The sequence below is a fragment of the Hyaena hyaena genome, unplaced genomic scaffold, assembly GCF_003009895.1.
Source record: "Hyaena hyaena isolate Hyena2069 unplaced genomic scaffold, ASM300989v1 scaffold_170, whole genome shotgun sequence".
In the NCBI taxonomy this organism is placed as follows: domain Eukaryota; kingdom Metazoa; phylum Chordata; class Mammalia; order Carnivora; family Hyaenidae; genus Hyaena; species Hyaena hyaena.
Genome location: NW_024080802.1, coordinates 1,620,436 through 1,648,063, shown reverse-complemented (window position 1 = coordinate 1,648,063; position 27,628 = coordinate 1,620,436). Strand labels below are relative to the sequence as shown.

Sequence of the window (27,628 nt, the reverse complement as noted above, 5' to 3'; positions counted from 1 at the left end):
ATACATATAAACAAGATTCAATTCACCAAACATGATTTCAGTTTTATAGAACCGATAAAAGCAGAAAATAAACATTGTCTACAATGTCTGATTTATTAGTCTCACAGGATTCATAAATACCATAGCTGTGTCTGAGTTGACTAAAATTAGTCTCACTCCCCTCAGTAAATTACTTATCATCTACTAGACTCTTCCAGAGGCAGAGATGAAGTACAATAGTTTGAAGGGCAAGTTACAGCTGTTGTCAGTGATAAATTCAGCAGGACCACTTTGGCAAATCTCTCAGGTGGGCAACAAGTAGATGAGAATAGCAGAGGCACTAATTTCTTCTTGTATGGCTTTTATTGCACAGCTGCAATGATTTGTTTACCCCTCTGTCTTCCCCAATGAATTGGGAACTCAAGGCAGGATTTCTGGCATTTAATTTTAACCCCCAGCACTGTCTGGAATTCTGGAGATGCTCCATATTTAATGAATAGAAATGTTCCTGTTGGAACCTTAAGCTAAAAATCAATTTGGAAACCAACTTTTACAACTGTAAACAAGGACAATTTAAATAGAGTGAAACAAAACCTCATAGCTCTGTGTTTAAAATAATATGCTAGGCATGTAGGGAGTTAAGAGAAAGTCATAGTATTCAAGGAATTTTCAAACCACCTTGATATGTAAGATATACAAGCTTAACTTTCCTTTAAACCCTTCCAGACAATATTAAAAAGTGCTTAAGATTTTCAAATGAACTATATAATGACTGCTACATAACAATGGTTTTTAGCCAGGGTCCGAGATCCTTGAGGCTATGAAAAGTAATAATGTTGAGTTTCAATATTTCATAAACCCTGGAGTAAATGATACATTTACATGAGAAATAATGTTAGGATTACCCATGCTAAAGTAAAATTACACCAAATCATTATGGTAGTAAGGTTAGCAACTGGATCTAAATAATACATAAAAATCTCACCCACTTAGAGCCAATGGATAACAAAATCTTCAACTCCGTATCTAACATCATCTTTTCTGAAATTTGCTATTTCTACTTCATCTCCAACTCCCAGATCAACCCATTTCACGATAGCTGCTTCTGCGCTGCACCAAAACTACACTTCAAGGTGAACACAGACTCCTCTTGCTCTAAATCTAAGGGACATACTTAGTCCTTCTCATCTAACCTACTGACAACCTTTGCAACTGCTAACCACTCCCTCACTCGTGAAATGTTCCCTTGCCTTAATTTCTCTGATGTTCCATTTCTGTTCCCACCACACTGCCATCTCTGGCTGCTTGTTTTCATTTTCCACTGCCTGTTCCTATTCTTGAACAACTGTCAAGGGAGTCAGTGGGGAGGGGCTGGGGTGGCACTGTAAGCTGGACCATAATTGCTTTCATCTGTTTTTACTGAGAGTATGAGATCAGTTTATAGATAATAGTTAAAATTTATTTGCATGTGCATTTACAAGGTTTATTTTTTTCTGTCTCTCTCATATTTTGGAATCTCACAATTCAATTAAAATGATAAAACCACACTATAGCCGTCTGGCTCAGTGAAAGTGTGAATAAAATCACCTCGTTTCCTTTTCCTAGCCTGAAACACAGCTCCTATTCCCTACAGCCTTTAGTTTAGAAAGAAATATGTCAGCCCAAAGAAGAGGTTCTATAAATTGATGATTCATTCCCCCTCCCTGGGGCTGTAAGACAATTACTCTTGCTTTTGATAGCACAGATTACTTGTTTATGCCAACAAAGTACTTAATTAAGCAGAGTATGTGGTAAAATTTTAATGTGAATGATCCCATACACAGATATCTTGAAGATCACTATAGGTATTTTTGCTTTATGGTCAGGTCAGTTGGGATCCTCTTATACCAAAATGATATCCCCTTTCTCTTAAATAGTTCAAATTTGTAACACTGGTGATATCCCTATATCTTAAAAGGTTGTTCTAATTTTGCCAAGTTGTACTTGATATAGTAAAAAAACACAATCCTTCTGAATGTACCACAGCTGGGTCACATACTGGATTATTAAAAGCATTTATATACTAATTCTACATACTTCAGATCAGTCATTCTCAAACTTCAGCATGCATCAGAATCACGTGAAGGGCTCCTTAAAACAGGATTGCTGACTCCACCTGCACCTTTTAATTCAGTAGTAGATCTGGGGTAGGAAGCGAGAATTTACATTTCTAACAGCTTCTCAGGCAACCATAACACTGATGCTGCATGCTACTGATCTCTGCAGAAACACTCGTGTAGATCAATGTGCCCCCTGAACTTTGACTGTTGATTATCGCCTTAATCCAAAGTTCCGTGACAATAACATAAGCAAATTACTCATGGTTCTTCATTATGCGATTCTCAATTTGCATGAATAATTGAAAGCAGATCATCTCTAAAAATATTCTGTGAGCTGTTATTTTAAATTGCCTTGATTTTTAATACCAAGTACATTGATATACAAACACCGAAAATAATTTTTCATTCAAAGAAATATGGAGACTCATACTGTTTCATTTGAACATATATAAAATGATTTTAAAAGCCTAGAAGTATTAAATTTTAAGGAATTTAACAGAGAACTATAACTTGGATACCTACCTTCTCTTGCTGTTCTCCCAAGTAAACTAGACTTTGTTTTGTCCTATTCTATTGTTTTATTTAGGCATTTCAGGAAGTCTCATCCTAAGAGTAAGTTTCCTAGTAAAAGGTAAGCCTTTGAAAAGCTCAAAATTAAGGAAAGTTAATTTCATATAATCTTGTACAGCTTACCACCAAATGCAAGAACATATTATATCTCTAGTTATACATGAGAACGAAATGTTCTATCATTTTCTAGTTTCAGTGGTTTTGAGAATTTGAACTATAGTCAAGGAAGAGATTTCTAAATTAAAACACTGCTTTTTTCCCCCTTCTGTTCAGGAGCAAGAAGGCAATATGAACACTTGAATGTCACACCAGCTGCTCCATCAGCCTACTCAGTCCTTAAGAGCTTCTATCCTGTCAGTTCACAAGAACCTACACTTAAATGCTTAAGGAAACAGGATGCTCATTATGTCACTGAACAAGCTCACAAAAATAAAGTTGGCAATATTTAGGGAGGCAGAACTCCTAGCTGTAAATTTAACATGAGCTTTCTGTTTTCTTAATTAAAAACTGTAAATTTGAAGGATTTTTTATCCCAATATTTAAACAACTGAATGCAGAAATAAGGAGAGACAACATTTTCCCATTTCTTTATCTTCTTTTTCTTTATTTACACGGTTTGATGGCTGATGGTCTTTTGTAATTTCCAGCTGTAGTTACTGAAGAACAGCATGGTAAATCAATACCCACTCTTACAACACATTCAAAGACTCTGGCTGAAAAATAAGGTAAGCTATATCTTAAGAGGATGTTAGGCAAGAATCTAAGTGCAAAGAATAGAGAGCAGGGGATGTGTTGAACCATAACCACTCCATCCTATCTTGCTGATGATCCTTCAAACTGGTTTCACAGTTACTGACCTTCATTCCAAGACTCTGATTTGTACTCTGACTGCTATTCAAGGATAGAGCCACACATTAAAAAGTCATCATCATTTGGACTGTTCTATTTTCAGGACTTCTCCAATACAATTGATCTCTACTCTTCTCATTTACATGGAGCCTCCTCTACACATTCTGGCCTCCATGCTCAAAGGCAGTCAAGACCCCTTGCTTCCCTAAAAAAACCTAACTTCCCAACAGGCAGGGACTCCAGTTTTGCTCTTATGTCTCACTGGCTCTTTTACTCTCCCACTATACCATCCAGCTAATTAGCTACCCCTGAATAGACATACTGTCTGGCTGAGCAACGCTGGTTAAAACTTTTAAAACTGAGCTCTTAGGTCCATTGGAGACTTATTTTTCTTCATCATATAAGATCCACTGACACAAATGTCTTCCTAGCATATTCCTCTTTCTATTCCAAGTCTCCCAAATCACTCCAGCTCTTGTGTCTATCTAGACTACGAGAAGTCTACTCCAATACCTTATATCCTTGCTTGTCACTGCAAGCCACTGCCACCACTTCACACAGGTTCCTTCACTTAGCCTAATATTCAGATGTATTCTACCACATAAAAGACTGTTCCTTCCTCATCCCACCCTCCCCCCCCACCCCCCAAATAAGCCTCTCCTGGATTCTGTTAAACAAGTTATCCTTCCCCACTCCACCTTCTTACCAAACCTCTTGATAAGATGTATCCTTACCCTTCTCACCTTGAACCCTGGCAAGCTGGATTCATCCTCACGTCCTGAGCTGCCTGCCTGTGGTGATCTGATCTCTGGCTTTCTCAGCCTTCATCTTCCTATCCACCTTTGTGTCACTTGACAGTACTCTTTCCACTTATCCATTCTGTCACTTACTCCATTCTCCCAGGCATTTCAGAAATCCTCCTCAGCCCACATTCCTTGGCTTTGTTTGTTTTTGTTTTTTTAAAATGGCTGGATGCATGGTTGGTCTTTTTTTGGGCAGAAAATTTAGGCCAGATCTCATCTGCTCCTGGCTCAAGTCTGGCCATAAAGCCAGTGCCATCAGATGGGGCCACAACGGTGGGCTGATGTCTTGGGCTGCAGGAGGCTCAAGCCATGGCAATTTGGAAAAGAGCACTCCTCCCTGGGACCTGTCTTACCTGACAAAGCCAAGGGCAGGGCACTCACTGTGCCACAGACGTTCATCCAGCCCATCACCTGTGATATCCTCACTTATCAACCTGCCTGTTGTCTCGCCAGGAGGCGACTCCTGGCAGGAACCCGGTGAGGACATTTTACTTTGGGATGCTCAGTGCCCCAAACAGAGCCTGGCATCGACAACACACCCAGTGAAAGACTGAAAACCAGAAATGCACCAAAGACGGGTGTGAAATTCTCAGAGACTGTGGCTAGTTAAGATGTTAAGAAGCAAAGGGCTGTTCTTGCTGCTGTAACCATTTAAATACCACAGACTGGCTGGCTTAAGCAACAGAAGTTGATACTTTTTCTTTAATATTTATTTATTTAAATAACCTCTACACTCAATATGGGGCTTGAACTCACAACCCCAAGATCAAGAGTCATACTCCTTTGGAATGAGCCAACCAGGCGAACTGAATTCTTTCAAATTCCAGAAATTGATTTCTCAGTTCTAGATCCTACAAAGTCCAAGATCAAGGTGCCAGCAATTTGGGTGCTGGTGGAGAACCCTCTTCCTGGCTTGTGGACAACTGTCTTCTCAGCAGTCTCTCCTGAGCCACAGTCTAGGCCTGGGCTCACTTTCAGGGGCTCTTCTTGCTGTGATGGGGGGAGGGTTGTTCATCACCTCTCTCTGTGCCTTAGTTTCCTGTCCTCTCTTTTTTTATTTCTTCTTGTTGTTGTTCCTTGATTGCTTTCTCTCTGCTGAAATGGAAGCACTCTGGTCCTTCTGGATTCTGGAGTGAAGATCAGCTGGGTCCCCACACCTACCCTGGGTGGTTAGGGGAGGGAGCTGCATGTGACCAAAGACCAGATTCTCTCTCTTTTCAGGAGAGTTTTCTGATTGTGGGTGCAGCATGGGCAAGCAATCCCTTGGCTCTCCTGGGGGGTCAGGGGCTGTGCTCCCCACTAAGCTGGGAGGTTCTGTGCTCCTGCCAGTCCTATGCCCTGACACTAAGATCCTGTCCCCAGGTGTCCCTCCTTGGTTTTTTAAATCACTACTATACCCTAAGTGAGGTTATCATGCAGGTATCTATCTGCAGACTTCTTCTGACTCGTGGCAGCTGATACCACAGCATGACCTACATCCAAGGCCTTGATCAAGCTCCAGGCCCATGTTTTCAACTGTTAACAAACATCTCCATTTGAATGTCTTTTTTTTTTTTTTAATGTTTTTATTTATTTCTAGGAGAGAGAGAGAGAGAGAGAGAGAGAGCAGGGTAGGGTCTGAGAGAGAGGGAGTCACAGACTGAAACAGGCTCCAGGCTCTGAGCTGGCAGTCAGCACAGAGCCCGACACGGGGCTCGAACTCACGAACCGCGAGATCATGACCTAAGCAAAAGTCGGACGCTTAACCGACTAAGCCACCCAGGCGCCCCTCCATTTGAATATCTTACAGCACAAACTCAACCATCAATATTAAACTTATCACAGTCACTCCTAAACCTATTGTTCTTCTCTGAAGTTCCTATCGGTCCCAAACATGTCAGTAAGTCCTATGTGAAGGCTTTCTTCAAGAAGTTTACAGACAAAATGAGGGATAAAGACAAGTATACAAGCAAATACAATTAAGTGTTACAGAGAGCATCACAAAAAATGTGGTGAACATACAAAGGATAAAGTGTTAAATGAATACATGGCTTCAAGAAAGGCTTCACTGTCTACGACACAACTAAGCTGAAGCAGACTGGAGCCAGAGTGGGAAGGAGATCAAAACACAGCTGTGCTGATAGCTGATAAAACTGAGCACAGGACAACAAGGAGGCAGCAGAGGTGAGTGCTGATACTGTGATTAAAATAACAGTGTCAGGGAGCCTGGGTGGCTTAGTCTGTTGAGCATCTGACTTTGGCTCAGGTCATGATCTCGCGGTTCATGAGTTCGGGCCCTTCATCAGGCTCACTGCTATCAGCACAGAACCAGCTTCAGTTCCTCTGTCTCCCCCCCTCTCTCAAAAATAAATAGACATATATTAAAAACAAATCTATTTTGTACCTCTGGAAGGCTCCTTGAAATTCAATCTTCTCTCCTCAAATACAATGTAAGCTTCCTGAGGACCAGAGCCACAATCTCTGCTCTTTTTATAGCTCTTACAGAAGTAAGTAATAAGTTACTTAACTGTTCACTTGAATAAAAATGGATAAGTAAAGTTTACATTGTGAAAGATCAATGCAATTAAAATAAAGTTCCTCTAACAGAAAACTGAAATAAAGCCAACAGGCACACACATTAAAAAGAAAGTAATCGAAACTTCAGGTTAACGTAGTACTGAGGAGAAAACATGCAGTTTTCAAAAGCTCCTGACTTCCTAATTATTTCTGATAACTCTTGAATATACATGACTTAAATCATCTCATAAAAGTAATGAGAGACTTGTATCATCTTTTGAGTCGGTCAGAATACATTTAAGTTCCTTTTGTAGCAATCATGGCAAGTAAAATGGAGGGACGGGGGAGGAGATCAGAAGGAAGGAGTACTTTCAAGGCGGTGACAGATCCCAGACACCTTCCAGCCTGGGAGCAGCTTCCTTTTGCAGAGCTCTTCCACAGAGGCCACGTGGATGGGGACAGTTTCAGCATGACCGTCATGTCCTAAATCTGCAAACTTCCTCTCATCCGTTTGTTTCCATACCACTCTCAAACTCCCCACCTCCTTTTTCTTTGGACAAGTTTCAAATGGCAGTCTCTTACTGCCGTTTTCCCTAATGAATTTTCCCTAATAAAAGCTGGCCTCTTCCCTTTGCCTTTCTATGAACTTCTTCAAGGAACAACAGTTAAAATGCCCTCTCTTACTCTGATCCCACTGCATGAAATTAGTCTGTGTTTCTCTCTTCATCTGCAGCCTTTCTGAGACTTTATAACATTCAGTATGTACTATCACAATTATCTGTGTGCACGGCTTTCCTCCTGACTGACCTGTGAGTACTGAGGGCAGGACGATCTTGCCCATTTCTGCATCTCCTGTTGACCACTCCAGAAACAGCACCTTGCCATGGAAAGCACACATACAGGATATCGGAACTGGAGCACATGACGCAATGCACTGGAGACAGTGGTGCTTTAGTAATGCCCAACGTGAGTGCCAGCAAATGAGAGCATTGATTCTAGAGAAGCCGAGGTTCTGCCACCATTAAGATGTCCAGCCCACCCCAGACAGCAGGCATTCTGCACCACCATAACATCTAAGCTTTTCGGCCTAGCACTTTCCTGCACTTGTTGGGTGACTCTGGACAATTTACTCCATGTTTCAGCTTCCTCATTTGTAAAATTGGGATAACATCTACCTCTGAATTTGTGTAGAGGTTTAAATGAGTTAGTACATGAATAATTTTAAAATCATCCCTGCTTCTTAGTGCCTGGCACTTAATAGTAAACACTCAATAAACTACAACTCTTTAATTGGTATAATTAGCAGTAACAGATTTTAAATTAGTTTCCAATAAACTGTCATATTTAGCACACATTATACAATACTTAGGTTACCCTACCAACAAGAAGACATATAATACATATTTGTTTTTTTAATACATATTTGTTAAACAGATGAAAACCCTTAACTCAATGTTTCAATGTGATGTCCTTATATATAATGACTCCTAACAGTATTTAAGAATTAAAAATCAAGAGGGCTGTATCACACATCTAGAATTTTGTAACAGCTGATTTACAAACAAGAATGGTTAACTTTAAAAAAGAACAGGGAAGTGAAACCCTAGAGAGAAAAGGGTTTTCTTCTTAAAATTAAAATTAGATGATTAACTGTTGAAGATTCTTAAAAACTTAAAACTCTTTGTGACACAAGATTCACGGCAAAAACACATAAATACATCTATCGAATTATTATAACCATGCAGAATTCACATAGTGTAAATACACATGAACCAGAAAATAAGAGGAGAAAATGAGTTAATGTGTTAGAGTAACCTACAGATCATTTTCTTTCCTAAATGCTTTGGGTGTTATTTAAGAATTTAAAACTGAAGAATTTCTCTTCAACTGTTAGGCATTCTGATTTTGATCTATCAGCATTATACTGAAGTTCCAGTACAATGAAAGAATTTGCCAAATCTGGTTCTGACTACAATATCTATACCAACTTTAATATTTATGATCTAAGATATCATGCCCAGAATGTATACGGAGCAGCAAACGTGTCTAATAATCTTAATAACTTTAATCTAGAATGCCCTATGTAGGGGCACCTGGGTAGTTCAGTTGGTTGAGCATCCAACTCTTGATTTCAGCTCAGGTCGTGATCCCAAGGTTGTGGGATTGAGCCCCTGTCACCCCATGATTCCTATGGAAAGCCTGTCACAGAGAGAGACACAGGAAAATCCGAGTCCCCTGTCTTGGAGTTACAGAGGCTCCTCAGACCTGCCTGTCCCGTCCCAGGACACCAGGCAAGCCCGACCCTGGTGGGAAACGCCGTCTCTAGCTCAACACGCGCGGGCTCCAAATGCTTCTCCAAACCCCACAGTTTCATATGAAGCAAGGGAGGAGAAACTCAAAACACAAACTGACAGCTAGAAGACAGGAAAACCCAAGTGGCTGTACATACAGACTATCACTTTCCACTTTTCACTCTCAGCATGGAGCCTGCTTGAGATTCTCTCCCTCTCTGCCCCTCCCCTGCTCGTCCTTACACATGCTCTTAAATAAAATAAGTAAATAAAAATGCTCTGTGTAAACTATCAATCAAGGAAGTACAAATGATAATGCATACCTTCAATGCTGACCTGAGCAAAAAAAAAAAAAAAAAAAAAGAGAGATGAAATGTAAAGAGGAAAAATGACACACTACACAAAAGATACAAGTACTATTGCAAAATAACTAAGAACTTTCTCTGAACTCAATCACAAGAAAAGGAGGAGAATGGTATAGCCCTTTGCATTTAAAGGAAAGGTTTCAGCACTTGTTAACAGACTTAGCCTCTCATAATAGGAACTGTTGGGACCATCTGGGAGGAATTAAATTTTAAAACTAGTATATTAGATTAAGTCATATGAGACTGCTATTTTTATAGATGAAAACCAGTAGAGTATCAGCAGTTTCATATGGTTCAACCTAATATAATTGATCGAGCTGAGCATCTACAGCAAACATTCTACAAAGAGCAAAATGGAACCAAGGACTCAAGATCTGACTTTAGCTAGACAGAATGTGTCAATTTAACCTAATGGAGGAAAAATATAAACACATAACAGTCAGAAATGGACTGGTCAACCAGGAAAGTACAGGAAAAAGACAATAATTAGAACAGGAAAAGAAGATCTGCCCTTTCTCATTAAGCACAGTTTAGGAGAGATAGTATTCTAAGCCAATATTATTTGTATACTGTGAAGAATGATAATGTTGATATTAGTTATAAGAGTTAAGAGGAAAACAGCAGTGCCAGATAGCGAGCTAAGAAATTTACAATATACCCTAATCCTCCCAACATCCTCTATACGAGGTACTATTCCTAACCCCAGTTGCCAGATGACGTAATTGGTCTTTGACAGGTTAAGAAATTCTGATTCCGTTATACATTCCAAACATACTATACCCATGGTTCTACCTATGTATTCACTAAGCCACCTTCTAATTATAATGTGGTTTCCTATACGGCAAATCTATAGAGAAGGGAATGTGCTAGCCAGGACTTAAAAGTCTGTGTCCCAAGGCAGATTTTGTTTTGCTTTTGACATTGTGATTTTTATATCAATCTCATGAGCTTTAATAATACAAGCCTGACCCCCAAATCAATTTTATAAAGGAGTTCAGATGAACCAGGTTTCAAAGCCTGAAAATATTAGACAATTTGCCATCTCCTAAAGGATGCAATCCCCATCCTGGGAGGGCCGTTTGGAGGACAGTCAATCCTCATTCTTTCAAGACAGGAGATACCTCAACATCATCAATAGCAGTCTCTTCCTTTTTGGAATCTCTAGAGTCCAAAGAACAAACAAGAGTCTAATCCTGACTCTGCTCTGCGCACATTTAACACTGAGCAAATCACTTCTATCACTCCTCAGTCTCCTTTTTCTTATGTATAAATAGAGGAGTTAAGATCTTATTCCTTTCTTACCTAACACCTATGGCTACCTATCCCATGAAACACTGTTCCCTTGCCTTCCATGTGCAATTTCTAGTTTTAGATCTCTATTTCTGAGCATTCTTTTGGTCCCTGACTGGTCCTATAATCTACTTTCTGCCTCTATACCCATCCCAACAAAGTCTGGGGTCCCTGCTCTTATCTCACAGTACTCACAGTTATGACTTTAGATGTGTATTTACAAACATGACCTGTATCCTCATTATCTGACTACTGTGGATTATATGGAATCCCATATGATGTTTATATATAGTTGGGGTACCAAAAAGCTGTGCCTTTATCTGAAAGACCCACATGCAATTCAAAAGTCTTAGGGTCAGGGTGCCTGGGTGGCTCAGTCAGTTAGGCGTCCGACTTCGGCTCAGGTCACGATCTCACAGTTCGTGGGTTCAAGCCCCGCATCGGGCTCTGTGCTGACAGCTCAGGGCATGGAGCCTGCTTCAGATTCTGTATCTCCCTCTCTCTCTGACCCACCCCTGCTCACACTGTATCTCTCTCTCTGAAATAAATAAAAAACATTGAAAAAATTTGATTTTTCAAAAAAAAAAGTCTTAGGGTCAGGATTACAACTGGTTGTTAGTATTTTCTTTTCCAAGTTTTGTCTTCTGTTTCCACTCAGTGTGCCTACGAAACTATACTTTCAAGCCTCACTTCTCTCTCATCTCCAAAACCTTGATGGTAATTTAATTTTTAGTTCTAACCTCAAGTTTAAACTCAAAACTCCATTCTTATTACCAAACGCCACATTCCTCTAGACCAGCCTTTTCCAAACTGGTGTCTTAGAGAAGGCTAATTTATAGCATGTTAGTTAATAGCTATGATGTGAAAAGGTCAGCACAGTACATAGGTTTCTTTAGTCAGATTTTTCATAGCCTTGCACATTTGTGAATTTACAAGAGGGAAATATTATATGTAGCATTTCCTGAACTTATTTTTAACTACTTTTTTTTCTTCCCCATAGAACACCTATTAATATCTCCTGGAACCAGAGTTTCACATAATACTTTGGGAAACACTGTCCTATTCTCTCCTGTTTCAAACTGCCAACCACTTAAGCTCAAAAATGCCTTTTGGGGTGCCTGGGTGGCTCAGTTGGTTGAGCGTCCGACTTTGGCTCGGGTCATGATCTCACAGTTAGTGGGTTCAAGCCCTGCACTGGGCTCTGTGCTGACAGCTCAGAGCCTGGAGCCTGCTTCCGATTCTGTGTGTCCCTCTCTCTCTGCCCCTCCCCTGCTCATGATCTGTCTCTCTCACTCTCAAAAATAAATGTTAAAAAAAAAAAATGCCTTTTATTTCTCACTCTCTCTTCAATATTCAATCAGTAGCTAAACACCTTTTCTTTCCAAATGTTATCATACTTTTCCTTTCTATTCCTTCTGTAATACTGAATTTCAGACTCTGCCATACATGTTATACATCATGTCTATAAAATAAATATTAGATATGTTGCTATCAATCCCTTAAGGCTGCAACAAGAATTAAAAAAAAAATGAATGTAATAACATCTTGTATAACGTGTCTTTCATAAGCATCCAACATTTCTCCCCTCAAAGTTAGTTAGCATCTGTTCTTTATTACGGTAAATTTTAATTCAAAGCTTAAGGAAAGCCATCTCCATGATAAGGGCAGAACTAGCCTTATGTGTATTAGCAATGATTGGGGACGTCTCTTAAAAAGTTTTTGTTTAAATTCCAGTTAATATACAGTGTAATATTAATTTCAGGTGTACAATATAGTGATTCAACAGTTCTATACAACACCTGGTGCTAATCACAAGTGCACTCCGTAATCCTCATCATCTATTTCACCCATCCCCCCCACCTCCCCTCTGGTAACCATCACTTTGTTTTCTATAGTTAAGAGTCTGTTTCTTGGTTTGCCTCTTTTTTCCATTTGCTCATTTGTTTCTTAAATTCCGCATATGAGTGAAATCATATGGCATTTGTCTTTCTCTGACTTATTTCACTTAGCATAAATGATTGGGAAATTTCAAATGAGGCAAATAAGAAATGCAAATAATATGAATATGACATGAGTAACCAAAGTGGCACAGTGGGAGTGATACCAGTTAGCACTGAGTCACCATCCCCAGGAGGTACATAGGTAACAGCTTATACCTACTTTTCTCAGCTATTCAAGCACTTAAAGTTGGGTTTTTCTAACTCTGTATCTATAAACTGTACACCTCCTCAAGAAGCCCATGTTTCAGAAAGGTGAAGAACATTATTCAAGTACATTTATGTCTGTAATTCCTTACTGAAATTAGCATGAAAAGAATAGGCATTCATTCATACAGGGTTTCCTCATTCAAGGTGTGCCTGAGGAATAGGTGTTGAGGATGCAGAAGAGAACAAGACAGAAGCATCCCTGTCTCCCCAGAACACATTCTTCTGAAGAATACATATAGGAAACTATAATTGTACAATTATTTAATTACAACTGTGGTAAGTATATATTAGTTGATTCTTTTTTTAACCTTTAGTTATTCATAATTTGGTAGCAAGGAGAAAAAAAAGTGGGCATTAAGCTCATACAGGGTTCAAAATTGCACGTATCATTAGAACGTTTTCAGAACTGGACAGAAAAATGCAAAATGAACATTAGATTATTTGGAGGAAGACAAGGATGGCCAAGGCTGGGTGTGGGGGATCTTTGGCCACAAGACAGAATAAGTAAGTAAATTCTTTAAAATTGTACTTGACAGCAAAAACACTTCAAGTACTACCTCTCAGGCTTGTTGCCAAATGTAAACGAAAACCACCCCATTTTGAATGCTGAAGATACAAAGAACACCGTGCTATCAATTTTACATAAAGTTGAAGGATTATCAAGAGGACGGTAACAATAACAACTAACATTTTCATAGTGTTTCAGTTTACTATGGGGTCCTATGATTGGTACTATTATTTTCCATTTTACAGGCGAGTAAACTGAACCAAAGCAGATTAAGTAATTTGTACAAGGCCACAAAGCTGTTAAGGACAAAGCAGGAATTCACACCCAGGCAGTGTGGTTTGCTTCTCACCACTCTGCCCTACTTTTCCATATATATTACGGAGGCATGTTCACCTATTCAGAAATTCAGCACGTACAAGTATCTGTCACTAAAATTCTCTACAAATTTTAATTCTGAGGGATCCTATGTTTAACAGATCAGGAACTCTCATTATTATCAATATTTACTGAAGCTCATTAGGTGAAAAGCATTATACTGTATTATGAAAATATATAAAAACAGGCTTAAAAAAAGGAAACGATAATGCCCGGCTTACATACCAAGAAGAGAATTCTTCAAAAGAGACAAGAAAACCTCGATGTATTGTCACAATTAGGCTTACACTCTCACTCTTTACAATTAAGAGATGTATGTAATAGTATACACGGAATCCTATTAGATCAATGCCATTTATCTCTTTCAGTACTAAAATACCCAACCCATCTATTCTGAAGGACGGTATACTTCTACTATGAAAGCAGCATTACTAGGAACTGTTATTTTGAACTCTGAGAATATTTGTATTACTGCCATATTCACAATGAGCCGCCTAAGACGTGCATCCCGCTTTTACCCTGTGTAGTCTGGCACAAGGTAGGCAATTAAATGTTTACTAAATGGAGTACTATTTTACTGTAATGCTAGAAAAAGTATGCAAATACAAAATTTATACCCTCTCCAACTGCTGTTACATAATTTAAACCAGAGCAATGAAGTATTTTTACTACATTCCAGAAAAGTGGCCACCACAACTCAAGTTCATGGTCATCAAAATCCTTCACACAATTCCACCAGTAGTTACCAATATTATAAACAGGTAAGAAAAGGGTTCTTTCTCGTTTGCCCAGACTCCATTACAGGTGGTAGGTATGCTATTTATCTTCTGGGGAAGGTACTGCTTTTACCTCAGAGTCCTAAGTAGCCAGTAAAAATACTCATGTTTAGGTATATTTACTTCAAAAACAAATAACAAAAGAGGCTCTCAGAAAATAATGTTACTTAAAGAGTATTTAAATCTATTTAGGCCAGAATAATTATTTTTACAAACTCAGAAATTTACTGTCATCAAAATGTTTCCTCACTGCGGAGAGCGGGTTAATTAATAGGTATTAATTTCTAAGGCAGCTAACCCACTGCTTGTGGGTGTTTAGCATGTAAAAACACAAAATTCTAGCTGGGGGTGGGCAGTGGGGATGGGGAGAGATGTACAAGGATGGAGATCTACATATCTCCTCTCTCTCACTGCAGGAGCTCTTAGGAAGCTCTGGAAAGTACAGAATAAAAAGCTAAAACCAAAGGTTTCCATTTATTCTCAACAATAAATAGTTCCTGAATTCACCTTGGATGCACAGGACCATAAAAAGCACTGTGAGAGAATTATACACATGGTTTCTAAAGAATTAGAGGTGACAGATTTTGTTAGACTGTGTTTGTCTGCATCAGACATAACTGCATATAACTTGGGACACTCATTCAAAAATTATAATGTTCTACTAGAAAAGAGCTAAAAAATAAGCATTTACTATAATTTTTAAGAGACAAGAGTGTTTCTACAATTGCTGTTTTTGTAGACATTATTTAAGTTAAAAGAATAACAAAGTGGTATGCAAAGTTTGGGGAATACAAAGTCTTCTCCAAGACACCACTTTTATTTAACCAAAGGTACCAACGTGCCAAACAGATGCAGCTTATTTTACGCCTTTTGCCACACTGACATATAATTTTCTGGCTCCCACATTTTAAAGTAATTATCCTTCTAAATTCACATTTTTAAAACAACTGTAATTCCCAGATTTACAAAGCAGTCATTTTTAATTATTATTATTATTATTATTATTAGAGAACACAAAGTCTTGCTTTTGTTTTTCTACAGTTCTAAATCATGTTCTCTCCTTAGAAGAAAACTCCATGGGAACTAGTATCCATTATGGATCAAAAAAATATTCAGAAGTAACCCTCTGCAAGCCAAAACCCACCACCACTACCATCACTCACTCACTGACACACACACACCCCCCAAAACCCCAACCACAACACTAGTCTGAAAAGTACTGCACAATTTGGAACAGTTAACAACTACTTCATATACCCAATAGTGCAAAGAAAGCAGTAAAAGAACCAGCAGATAGAAGCTTGCTTTATCAATGCCAAATGATACTGAATACAGACCCTGCAGGATATTAAACACCTTGTATTTTTCATGGATTCAGGGCCCAGCTTTTGAGGTACTCCTATGCAGAGCCCAGCTGTTTTGAGTGATTTATCCACAGGAGTTTAATTTCAATTGTGTGCTAGGAAGTGGGAGGCAGTGATTATACCCTCCCCAAATCTTTCTGGCACACTAATGAACATTTTAAGAAATAGTTTCCAACTGAGATTAATTTGTCCTTCAAATATTCTCCTCCTAGCTCACTAATGACAATATCTGATTCACCATACTTTAAATGGAAGAACACAGGACTAAGCTTCTAATGAAACTCACGGTTTACTCATTTTAAGACTTAAAATGCCACAGAACAAATGCACTTCCTCTACTATCTTCAGAGGAAAACTGTACTGGAAGGAATACTACTTACACTTCCTTGAAAATACATGAAGTGGTTCCTTCAATTCTTTCTGTACTTGCTTATTTCTCCTGGTACCAAGCTGTACCAGTGTTCATGTCTTCTTCTCTATAGTATCATAAAATCAGATGTGGCTATTCATAATTTCACCAGCAGAAGACTATCAATTAAATTATATGTTCATCCTGTTCAGTGTTTTTCCATCAAAAACCTAAATGAAAACATAAAAGACACGATTTTCAAATGCCACAACTAGAAGAGATTTCATATACTAGATGGCAGACTACGCGTTTGATACGCGTTTGATAGGTGGGACAAAAAGGGAAACAAGGTGAAACTGTGTAAATGTTAAATGCTGCATTAAGATTTCTAAGAGGAAGAAAAGCCATATAAAATTACAAAATAGAGATAGCTTTAAAAAAATCACTACAAATCAAACCTAACCCTGCCTGGTTACCATTGTATTAAATAAAAAGGGAAGGCAGCAGTGGATCTTCAAAGTTTCCTGAAGAAATAAATTAAGGAAAAGCATTATTTGGCTGAATAGGTCTTTGAGACCGAGGAAATAGCCAGTCTTAGAACACCTGATTATATATTCATGGGGCTTGGGGGTTCAGTGCAAGACTGAAAGCAGTATTTGAAGAGTTCCCTTTGCGTGGGTCAATGGTCAAGTCACTTCTACAGAAATCTAAATTCAGACATTCTTACAGGAAAGCACACAAACCATTCTCCTATGAAAAACAAACACACACACACCATTTTCATGTTTTCTGGCAGTTAAAAGTATAGGTAGATGCAATTCTTCATTATCTAATTCACAGAACTGAATGTTAAAAAATTTTTAAAAGGTAACTGATAGACAACTTTCCTAGTTATAAGACACTATTAATGTACTTTTCCTTAAAGCTGAAATGTTCTTCTTTTTAAAAAACTTTACTTCTACAACCCATGGATCAGAGACAGAGTATTAAGTATGTACATTTCCAAGCTCAGCTGAACTAGCCCTTAACAAATACTGAGAGAAGCAGAGTAGGGTGGGGGAGTTATACCACTGTTCATACCACTAATGAAAGAGATTATAATTGAAATAAAAATCATAGAGACTGGTACAAATTTTTATTCATTCCTCAGAATGAGTGTTTACTATGTGCAAGCAATATTTTAGGAACCCAGAACTCAGTGGTGAACATGATCATTTCATGCCCTAATGACTCTTGAATTCTAGCAATTATCTGTCTCCTTTGTTTCATAAAAATGATAAATACCTGAAAGAAGGACAGTGTGCAAGATAGGGGACTATTTTAGCATGGATAACAAACAGTATTTGAGAGTGTCCTCAACAATGACAAGGAAGTAGCTTCAATTCAATGTGGGGGAAGAACATCATTGGTATAGCGAACAGGAAGGAACAGGTTGAAACAAGATTGAAATGTCCAAAAAGAGATAGAAGCCCAATGCAACTTGTGCACAGAGTATGAAGCAGAGAACCATGGCAGGTAAGCTGGGAGAGTTGAAAAGGGCCAGATACTGACTGAGGGCTCTGCAGGCCATGACAGAGTTTGATTATTAATTACAATGTGTCTGATTTATGCTTTGAGATTACTCTTCCATCTATGAAAAAGGAAAAACGGACTATGGTGCAGGGAGAAGGAACAAAACTACTTCTGTCCATTTTCTTGTTAGGTAAAGAAATGAAAATTATAACATGGAGGAGTCCGGATGCCTGGGTGGCTCAGTCAGTTGAGCATCTGACTATTGATTTTGGTTCGTTATGATCTCACAGTTCATGAGCCAGTTCATGAGTTCGAGCCCAGGTAGGACTCTGTGCTGACAGTACGGAGCCCACTTGGGATTCTCTCTCCCTCTCCCTACTCCTCCCTCCCCCACCAAGCCCCCCAAAATAAATAAATAAACTTCAAAAATAACCAGTGGAGAAGTCAAGACATTACATCAGGCAAAATTACTAACCTACTAACTGGCCCGCCTTCCTGCACAAAGTGAAAGTTTGTGAGAGACTTTTAGACACTGATGTATAATAATGCAGATAAACAGAGTGACTTGTGATAAAAAATAAAGGTGACTAACAGAGTGTCTCTTTTTTAAACCCCATATTTCAAACCAAAGTGATTCTACAATGGAAATCAACCCTTTTGTGGAATACAGAAAGATTAAGTAATGTGACTCAAGGTTTAAAAAAGCCATTTTTTAAAAAAAGTGGCCATTTGACCTCCATTTCATGTTTTCTTCCAGTGAACAGAAAAAGAACCTGTCAGTGAATGACATTCAGAAATGGCTCAACAGTAATGAGACTGCTAATTAAGCCTTACTTACTCTATGCTGTTTTTCACGTTATTTACCTTTCTAGAATGATAGCTTTGGTCCTTAAGTGAATCTTAACACTGTGAAAGTACTGCTGGGGAATCAGAAGTGGTAAAGATGATCATCCGTACGATAGGATTTCATGTGCCTTCTCCAATGCATTTAGACAATATGATAACAGCTTTAAGACTAAGAACATGCCCTCTGGTCATGGGAAATAGGGAGCTGTTTCGCGTCTGTCTCACTAACACAAATCAAAACATGCCTTAAGAAGCAACTGAACCTGTGTACTGCCAGAAAAGCTCAGTATCAGCTGTGCAAAAAGCCAAAATAATTTTGGTATAAATTCTTAAAATTTAAATAAGTCTGGAAGAATATTTTCAATTTACATATTCTTCAAGGCCCCTCATTCCCATATTTACACACACTGTGGCGGTCAATACACTAGGCACCTATGAAAAGGCAGTATTTTGTCAAAGTGGTGTTTTATAGGGATTACATAAAGTTATCTCGTTGTTGAAGCAGTTACCCAGTGACACCTAGATTTACATTTCCCAGTTCATATTGCTGCTTCCACATGAAAGTTTGCACCTCAACACCTATCTTGGTTTTACACTCCTGAGTAGATCCAAAGCTGCTTACAGCATGAAAAACACTCCTTGTTTCAGGCTCTACGAAAAAAATAAACATACACTAACTTTCAAGACAAGTTCAGAAAAAGGCATTTGAAGATGTTCTTAAATGGGGGTTAGCCTAAATTGCCCACAGTCTGTGTTTGCAAGGCCTAAGGCTAAGAATGATATTTTTTTTAAATAGTTTTAAAGGGTTTAAAAAAAAAGAAGAAGAATATGCCATAAAGACTGGTCATGCTTTCAAAAGTCTAAAATATTTAACATTTGACCCTTTACAGAACACATTTGCTGATCTCAGGCAAGCAGTTCCCAAAACTAGCTCTGTACCCAAATAACCTAAAGAGCTTCAAAATAAATACAGAGCCCTAGGCCTCATTCCACACCAAGAGAATTAGAGTCTCCAGGACTAAGGATCCAAGAATCTTAATTTTAAAAACCTCCTCTAGAACGTCTGAGTCAGGAGGATAATGGTAGCAGCCTGAATCTGACTCCTCCCCCCCCAAAAAAATACAAAATCAGAATGCAAAGAAAACCACACATGACCTCCAGCATTATGAGGAGACAGAATACTTTACAAAGTAAAGAAATAAGCACCAAATTCAACAGCACTCCCACCACTTTGCAAACCTATGGCTACAATGAACAAGGAGAGAAGCTGCTTAAGGGACTCCATGGAAAACAGAAGGGAACAGAGGATACAGATGAAGCACAGAAAAAAATCACCCAAAGAAAAAGAAAGTTCATAATCAAGTGACATTCAACAATGGAATTTGGTAGTTAATATCTTCAGCCTCACAGGAGACTGAATGAGACCAGCAATGGAACTGCAGGCTCTAGCAAGCAGTGCTTCTGGGGAAGAAGCAGATAAAACAGAGAAGGGAGGTGCTTCATGGAGATATGGCAGTGAAGGAAAAGAAAGAAAAATTAAGCATTCTCCAGAAACCAGAGAAAAAGCCATACAAATGCCCACCTGATCTCTTCATGACTGCTATCATTCATTAAAAAAAAAAAAAGTACTTCACTAATTTGACTGAAGGCATTTATGAACTAAGAACCTCCTCTACAAAATGCTTAGGAATAGGGGGAGGGGGGAAATCAAACCAATTCCAACATTTCAGCTGACAAACATTCTCCCCGTAAAACAACAATAACACACAACAAAAAACTATGAAACATTAAAAATTGTAAAGCAATACCTCAAGATGAGTTAAATACCCTCAAGCAAGTATTTGGAGATATTAAAAACAAATATTACCCAGAAGCAAAAATCCAAAAACTAAAAACAGAAATGCAACAAACCTCCAGTAAGAAATGCAATGTAAATTGATCAACCTTAGAGAAGGAATAAGAAAAAATGGGGCACATTTCTGAAATTAAGAGTAAATTACAAAAATGTACAAGGAAGAATGGATTTGAATGAAAATCTAATAAGAGACATTGAAGAAAGGCAGGAAAAAATAATAGAATAAAAAATGAGATGGAGTAAATAGGGTCAAAAGAAAGTGTCTGAAATGAAATACATACAAGAGATCCAACATTGTATAACTGGAGTCATTTAAGAAACCAATGGAGAATTAATATTTAAAATTATAATTAAAAAAAATACACTTGACAGATATAAGAAAAATCCACATACACAAAGGGTTCAATGTATACCTGAGAAATCTGATCCAGAATAACCTACTTCAAGTCATATCCTGGTCAAAATACTCAAGTTTAGGGGCACCTGGGTGGTTCAGCTGATTAAGTGTCCAACTCTTAATTTTGGCTCAGGTCATGATCTCACCGTGGGATCGAGCTCTGCATCAGGCCCCATGCAGACAGTGCAGAGCCTTCTTGTGATTCCCACCCTCCTCCCCTCCTCTGCTCTTGAACACATGCATTCTCTCTCAAAATAAATAAGCTTTATAAATCCTCAGAGGGGGTAAAGACCAAATTAAGAAGCAATAAAACCAGACTTCAAAAACAACATACAAAAAATAAAGATAACTGTGAATTAAGTATTTTCAAAAAACTTAATGTGGAAGCCAAGCTTTCCTTCAAAAATTAGTCTAAAGAAAAAAACCATTTTAAATGCAAAAGAACTCAGGAGAATACTATATACACATGCCCTTATTAAAGAATTTACTAGAAGGTGAACTTCATCCAAGAACTAACCGGGGAAGCTTTAAGCAAAAGGACTAATGGTGAGCATTCAATGACTTCACTAACTGTAGAATAAAAGTGGTAAGAACATGGTTACAATAACAGAATGTACATGTTATACATGCTGACAAAGTAAAAAGACTGCACAAATATACTAAAGTGACAAAAAAGGAAACAACTTTGTGCTGAAAATTTTTCAAAAAAATAGAGGCATTAAATATAAAGGTCAAAAATAAACGCCCACTACATCCATTACTATTTACCATTATTCTGAAGGCATTAGTTAATGAATTAGACAAAACAACCAAAGAAATGGAAAATAAAAATAAAACAATCTGTCTAGATGACATATCTAGACAGATATGGTAATATCTCTGTAAGACCCTAGACTCCAGAAGTAAGAGAATCAATGAAAACTAATTTAACAAGGGGTCTCTGGGTGGCTCAGTTGGTTAAGTGTCCGACTTCGGCTCAGGTCATGATCTCACGGTTCGTGGGTTCGAGCCCCGCATCGGGCTCCGTGCTGACAGCTAGCTCAGGGCCTGGACTGTTTCAGATTCTGTGTCTCCCTCTCTCTCTGACCCTCCCCTGCTTACGCGCGCACACGCTCTCTCTCTCTCTCTCTCTCTCAGAAATAAATAAAAAACATTAAAAAATAAAAAAAAAAGAAAACTAACTTAACAAGGAAACAAATGAATAAGTGCCCTCCCTATATAAACTAATAACCAATTAGAAGATCTACTGAAAACCTCATTATAATAGCAACCAAAAAAGATCAAAAATACTTATGAATAAACTTAAGAAATGTTCAAAATCTACATTTTAAAAAATCCTGTAAAACACTCCTGAAAGACAACAGTGTAGAGCTGAACTAGAGAGAGATCTCTTATTCATGATTAGGGCATCTCCACATCATCAGGATGCCAGTATTCCTGACATCAATTTGTAAATGTAATGCAATCCAAATAAATATAGCAAGCTTTTTTCCTGGAACCAGACAAACTAATGCTAAAGTTTATATGGAAAAATAAACACAAAAGAATAGCCAGAAAACCACAACAAAGGAAGAACTATGATGGGAAGATTAGCTCTACTTGATATTAAGACGTACTGCAGAGCTTCTATGAATATAACAGTGTGGTACTAATACATGAAAAGCCCAAAGAACTAGAATAGAAAGTCCAGAATAAGGCCTAACTATATACTGAAATGAGTATATAGTAACGGTGGTAACTCACATTACTTGACAGGGAGGGAAAGCCAAAATGAGCTTTTTCATAAATTGAGTTGGGACAAGTGGATAGTTATTTAGACATAAATAAAATTAGATCTATCCATCCCTTATACTGTATGAAATAAATTCCAAATGGATCAAAGACATAAAACTATACAAAAACCAAAAGAAAACATAAGTGAATTCCTCCATAACTGGAATGTAAGGAAAAGTTTTCCTACTATGACTTAAAATTCAGAGGCATTAAACTAAACTTTTACGTGGCAAAACACAACTTAAGCAAAGTCAAGACACAAATAATAAATATGCAGAAAAAGGGCTATTTTCCCTAATATATTAAAAGAAATGTTTTAAGTTGATGAAAAAAAATTGCTATAGAAAAATGAGCAGGAGTGCCTGGGTAGCTCAGTCATTCGGTTAAGCATCCAACTCTTGATCTCAAGCCTCACATTGGGCTACAATGCTGGGCACGAAGCCTACTTTAAAAAAAAAAAGAGTAAAAGTCACAGAGAATTCACAAAAATATAAAAAACAGCCCTTTAAAGACAGGGAAATGTCACTTAGAAATACAAAATAAAACTACAGTGAAATACCATCTCTTACCGAACATATTAATACAAATTCAAAAGCTGGAAAAAATACTATTTAATTGAGGCTTTGGGGAAACAATGAATTCGCCAGCAGTGTGTACAAAACGTCATGTGGCAGTTCTAAAACACGGCTGCAAGTTTCTGACACTAGTCCCATGGAGAAATGGGGTCTATGTTCCTACCCTTGAACAGGGCAGACTTTGGAACTGCTTCCCTCAGTCGACTACCAACAAAGCAACATCACGGAAGTAAAAGCGAAGTCACAAAAGGTTGTATATCCTGTGGCTTTCTGGGAATACTCACTCTCCTGACATGCCCTCTCGGAATTCAGGCTGTCAATCCTGTGAAGAAGCTAAAGCTGCACTGAGAGACCACATGTACACATTCAGGTTGACAGTCTGAACGAGGCCAGCCTCAGTTGTCTCAGTGCTGGTGACGGAAGGAGCTGCCATGTAACTGTAGTCCCTATTTCCCAGTGATGTAAGATCTCCCAGTGGAAGCTCCAGACTCCATGAGGCAGAGACAAGATGCTCTGCTCTCCCCTACCCAAATGTTGCATCTAGAATCTAGGAGTACAATAAAAGGAATGCTCTATACAATTAAGTTTAGTGCAGGTCCAACAGTAATAAATAACCAGAACACAGCATATCCCTATGGAACGAAATCTGGTAATAGTTAATAAATTTATCCTCCATCTCAGCAATCTTGCCTCCAAGAATTTACTTTGAAGATCTATCTTAACAATATGAAAATACATATGCACAAAACTATTCACTGCAGCATTATTTATAACTTCAAAATGCTGGAAACTACCTAATGTTCAAACACAAGACAGTGGTTGCATAAAGAATAGCACATAGAGCAGAATACCATGCAGCTATAAAAAAAAGGAATATGAAGATTTCTGCAACCCACGATGAAGGGATCTGTGGAATATTCGAAGCAGGGGAAAAAAAAAAGCAGAGCGCAAAACATACACCACATATTAAGAAAGAAAAAGTAAGAAAACACACATCAGGGCACTTACGGGCTCAGTCCCGTAAGTCTCCAACTCTTGATTTTGGCTCAGATCATGATCTCACAGCGGTGGGATAAGCCCGTGTAAGATTCTATGCTGGATGTGGAGCCTGCTTAAGATTCTCTCTCCCTTTCTCTCTGCCCCTACCCTGCTTGCACACAGACTCTCTCAAAATGAATATTAAAAAAAAAAACAAAAAACATAAGTCTGTTTATTTGGGGGAAAAGAAACACAGAAAGAATAAACCAAAAAACAAGAAAACTGGTTACTTGCAAAAAGAGCAGGAGTGGGAGTGTTGAAAACAAAGAAATGATGGACAATTCTGAGTATACTTTTTTTATGTGTAGCTTTGACTTTTGGAAGCACACTAATGTTCTACATATTCAAGATATAAAATTAAAACAAAAAGGGTTGGGGGGAGGAGCTAAAACTGAATACCACATAAGTAAAGGAGAAACCTACTGCATCTCAAATGAGTAAGTTGGCCACACTGAAGGGGGTAGGGGAGAATCCAATGCAAATAGTTTTCTGACATGGTTTCACTGTACAGCCTTAGTGTCTGGAGGGAAAAGGGAGTACAAACAAATCCTAAACTTCTCTTAATACCTTTACTTATGAAAGTGACATGAATACATAAGTTCTCAAACTGTATCCTGTGTACTGTAGGACTGAGCAAAGTGTTCATATTGAAAGCTACTGTTCTCATTGTGGAAACAGAGACCAAAAAATGGAATGGATAAGGGCACCAGGGTGGCCCAGTGGGTTAATAGTCCAATTCTTGATTGTGGCTCAATTAATGATCTCATGGTTCATAGGGTCAAGCTGACAGTGCAGAGCCTGCTTGGGATTCTCTCTTTCTGCCCCTCCTCTGCTCAAGCTTGTGCATGTACTCTCTCTCTCTCAAAATAAATAAATATTTAGAGAGAGAGACAGAGACAGAGAGAGAGAGATGCAAATTCTCATACCCACTCCAGACCTATTAAATCAGAAACCCTGGGGGTGAGGCCCAGCAACGTGTTTTAACAGGCTTTCCAGGTGACTCCTATGCATGCTATAGTCTGACAACTACGTGCTCTTTGACTAAAATTACACTTTTCTGTAAATGTGTGTTCCCTGTTATGGACTGAATTATGCCTCCTCAAAATTCATTATGTTAAAGCACTAAACTCCCAATGTGACAGTCTTAGGAGACAGGATTTTTAAAGATGTAATTAAGGTTAAATGAGGTCATAAAGATGGGAACCTATTCCAATAGGACTCTTGTCCTTATAAGAGGAACAGACATTCAGGATGTAAGCACAGAGAAAAAGCAACATGAGCACCCAGCAAGTCCACTATCTACAAGCCAAGTGTAGAGGCCTCAGGAGAAAACCCAACCTCCAACATCTTCATCCTGGACTTCCAGCATCCAGAAATGTGAGGGAAAAATGTCTGGTTTTTAACTCTTCCAGCCTGTAGCATTTTGTTATAGCAACCCTAGCAGACTAATATATTCCCCTTTACCTCAAGCAATATTTAATTTTAATGCTTTTTCTCTCTAGGTTTGGACTGAAAACACTGGCCACTGTTAGGAAAAAAAAACAACTCTCTGAAATTCCCTTAAGCATCTGTGAAACTTGTTTTTCAAGTCAATCTTTCACCCTTTTTAGATGATAAGGATTATTTTATACCCAAACTCCCCTGAGAAGATAAACTAGAAGCATATCCAGCTTAAGCTGTTAGAAGTTGACTTCCAAGTACAAAATGGTGCTGCTTCCATTATCTACAATTCAGCCGACTTTGACTTTGGTCAACTTTTTACTAGACCCCTTTCTCCAACTCTTGTTTCCCCTTCTACAAGAATGCCAAATAACTAACATGCTTAAGAGCACACTCTTATTTTAGTCTGCAGTTAAGGATATAAAAATCACAACTGTATTTCCCCTTGTATCCAATGTAATGGAACACATAATAAAACCTTCCAAATAATCTTAAAAAGTGGTTCTACATTAAATATATTCTTTTTTAAAGAACTACTGACATGTAAAAATGAACCTTAGCCAACTTATTACATTCATAAACCATCTAACCAGCCTAAGAACACTCAAGCTAGATACAGGCCATTTCTACATGCTTTGCTATGCCTGCATTGGTACACAGCATATCTGTGCTCAATCCCAATGTGAAACTATGTGACCTAGAAGGGTTTCATGTCTCCAATGTGTGATGTGTGTTTGAGCGCACAGATGCATGTAGCAAACTTACATTAGCTACACTGACAGTAAGTGCCACTACAGTAGTGCCATATATACTGAGGAAACAACTGGGTATCCAAATAGAAATATAATCCTGTCTCTACCATATACCCATAATTACTTTAACATTATATCGCTTGGGGTTACTTATGTTTTCTACAAATACAAATTAGCCTCTGTGAACATATTAGGCAGTGATGTCAAGACAATGGTCAATCTAATCATCCAGTCCCTTTTTCACCTAAGTAACACTGATAACATCATTTTCCTAAAGACACTACCACACAAAACGTCATTTTAAAATGTATAAAGCTCTCATTAATTAGAACTTAATTAGAATGTATTTAATTACAAATACATTCCTAATGTTCTTGGAAAAGCACAAATTTACTCATTTTTCCTCTTACCATACATGATCTGATGAAGAACTGATGGTTAAAATTATAAAACTGGAGCACTCGAATAAAAAAAAATTTAAGTTTTATCCCATACACTCTATCTGCTAAGACAGAAAAATACTAATATTTGGGGGATAGGTTCAACAAAGGATTGAAATAAATGTTACCCAGCAATTTCAGTTGCTAGATTTTACAAGTTACAATAATATTTGCTTTATCATGTTTAAACAAAACCAAACATGTTTTACAGAACAGGAAGCCACTGAAAGATGTCAAAATAAGGAGGCAAAACTCATACAGTGCATGCAAGATCACTCTTTCCATCAATTTAGTCATATGCAGAATACTAAGGCAGATGTTTAAAATGAGGACCATACTGCTGACCAATTAAGATTCTATGTAAGTCCCCAAAGGCACCTACCTTCTTATCAATCAGATATCATTCCAGATCAAAATCTTTAGCAAGCATCTAACTAAAAGAGATGAAGCCTTGAGTCAAGGTCATTTTTGTCTGTTTATTCTATCAGATGATGAACTTCCAGCACTTTCTTTCATTCAACCACTGAGGCCCCATTTTATGTTATTTTTCATTACTGTGGATAACTGAATGAGCTACAAAAGAACAGTTAAAGCCTATCAGTTGCACAAATCTTTTAGCTTATAAAGTATCTGGAGACTGACATGAGTTTTTGCACAAATATTACAAACTGCAGATCAG

The 27,628-nt window shown here is 38.1% G+C and overlaps 1 protein-coding gene across 1 annotated transcript in view; it reads right to left on the bottom strand.

The window, feature by feature from the left end:
* Positions 1–27,628, bottom strand: part of ATP2B1 (ATPase plasma membrane Ca2+ transporting 1) — a 133,709-nt gene that overhangs the window by 85,580 nt on the left and 20,501 nt on the right. Inside the window, exon 2 of the mRNA XM_039240225.1 lies at positions 16,353–16,551. The gene's annotated coding sequence lies outside the window, so the exon portion shown is untranslated. The remainder of the gene's footprint in view (positions 1–16,352; positions 16,552–27,628) is intronic.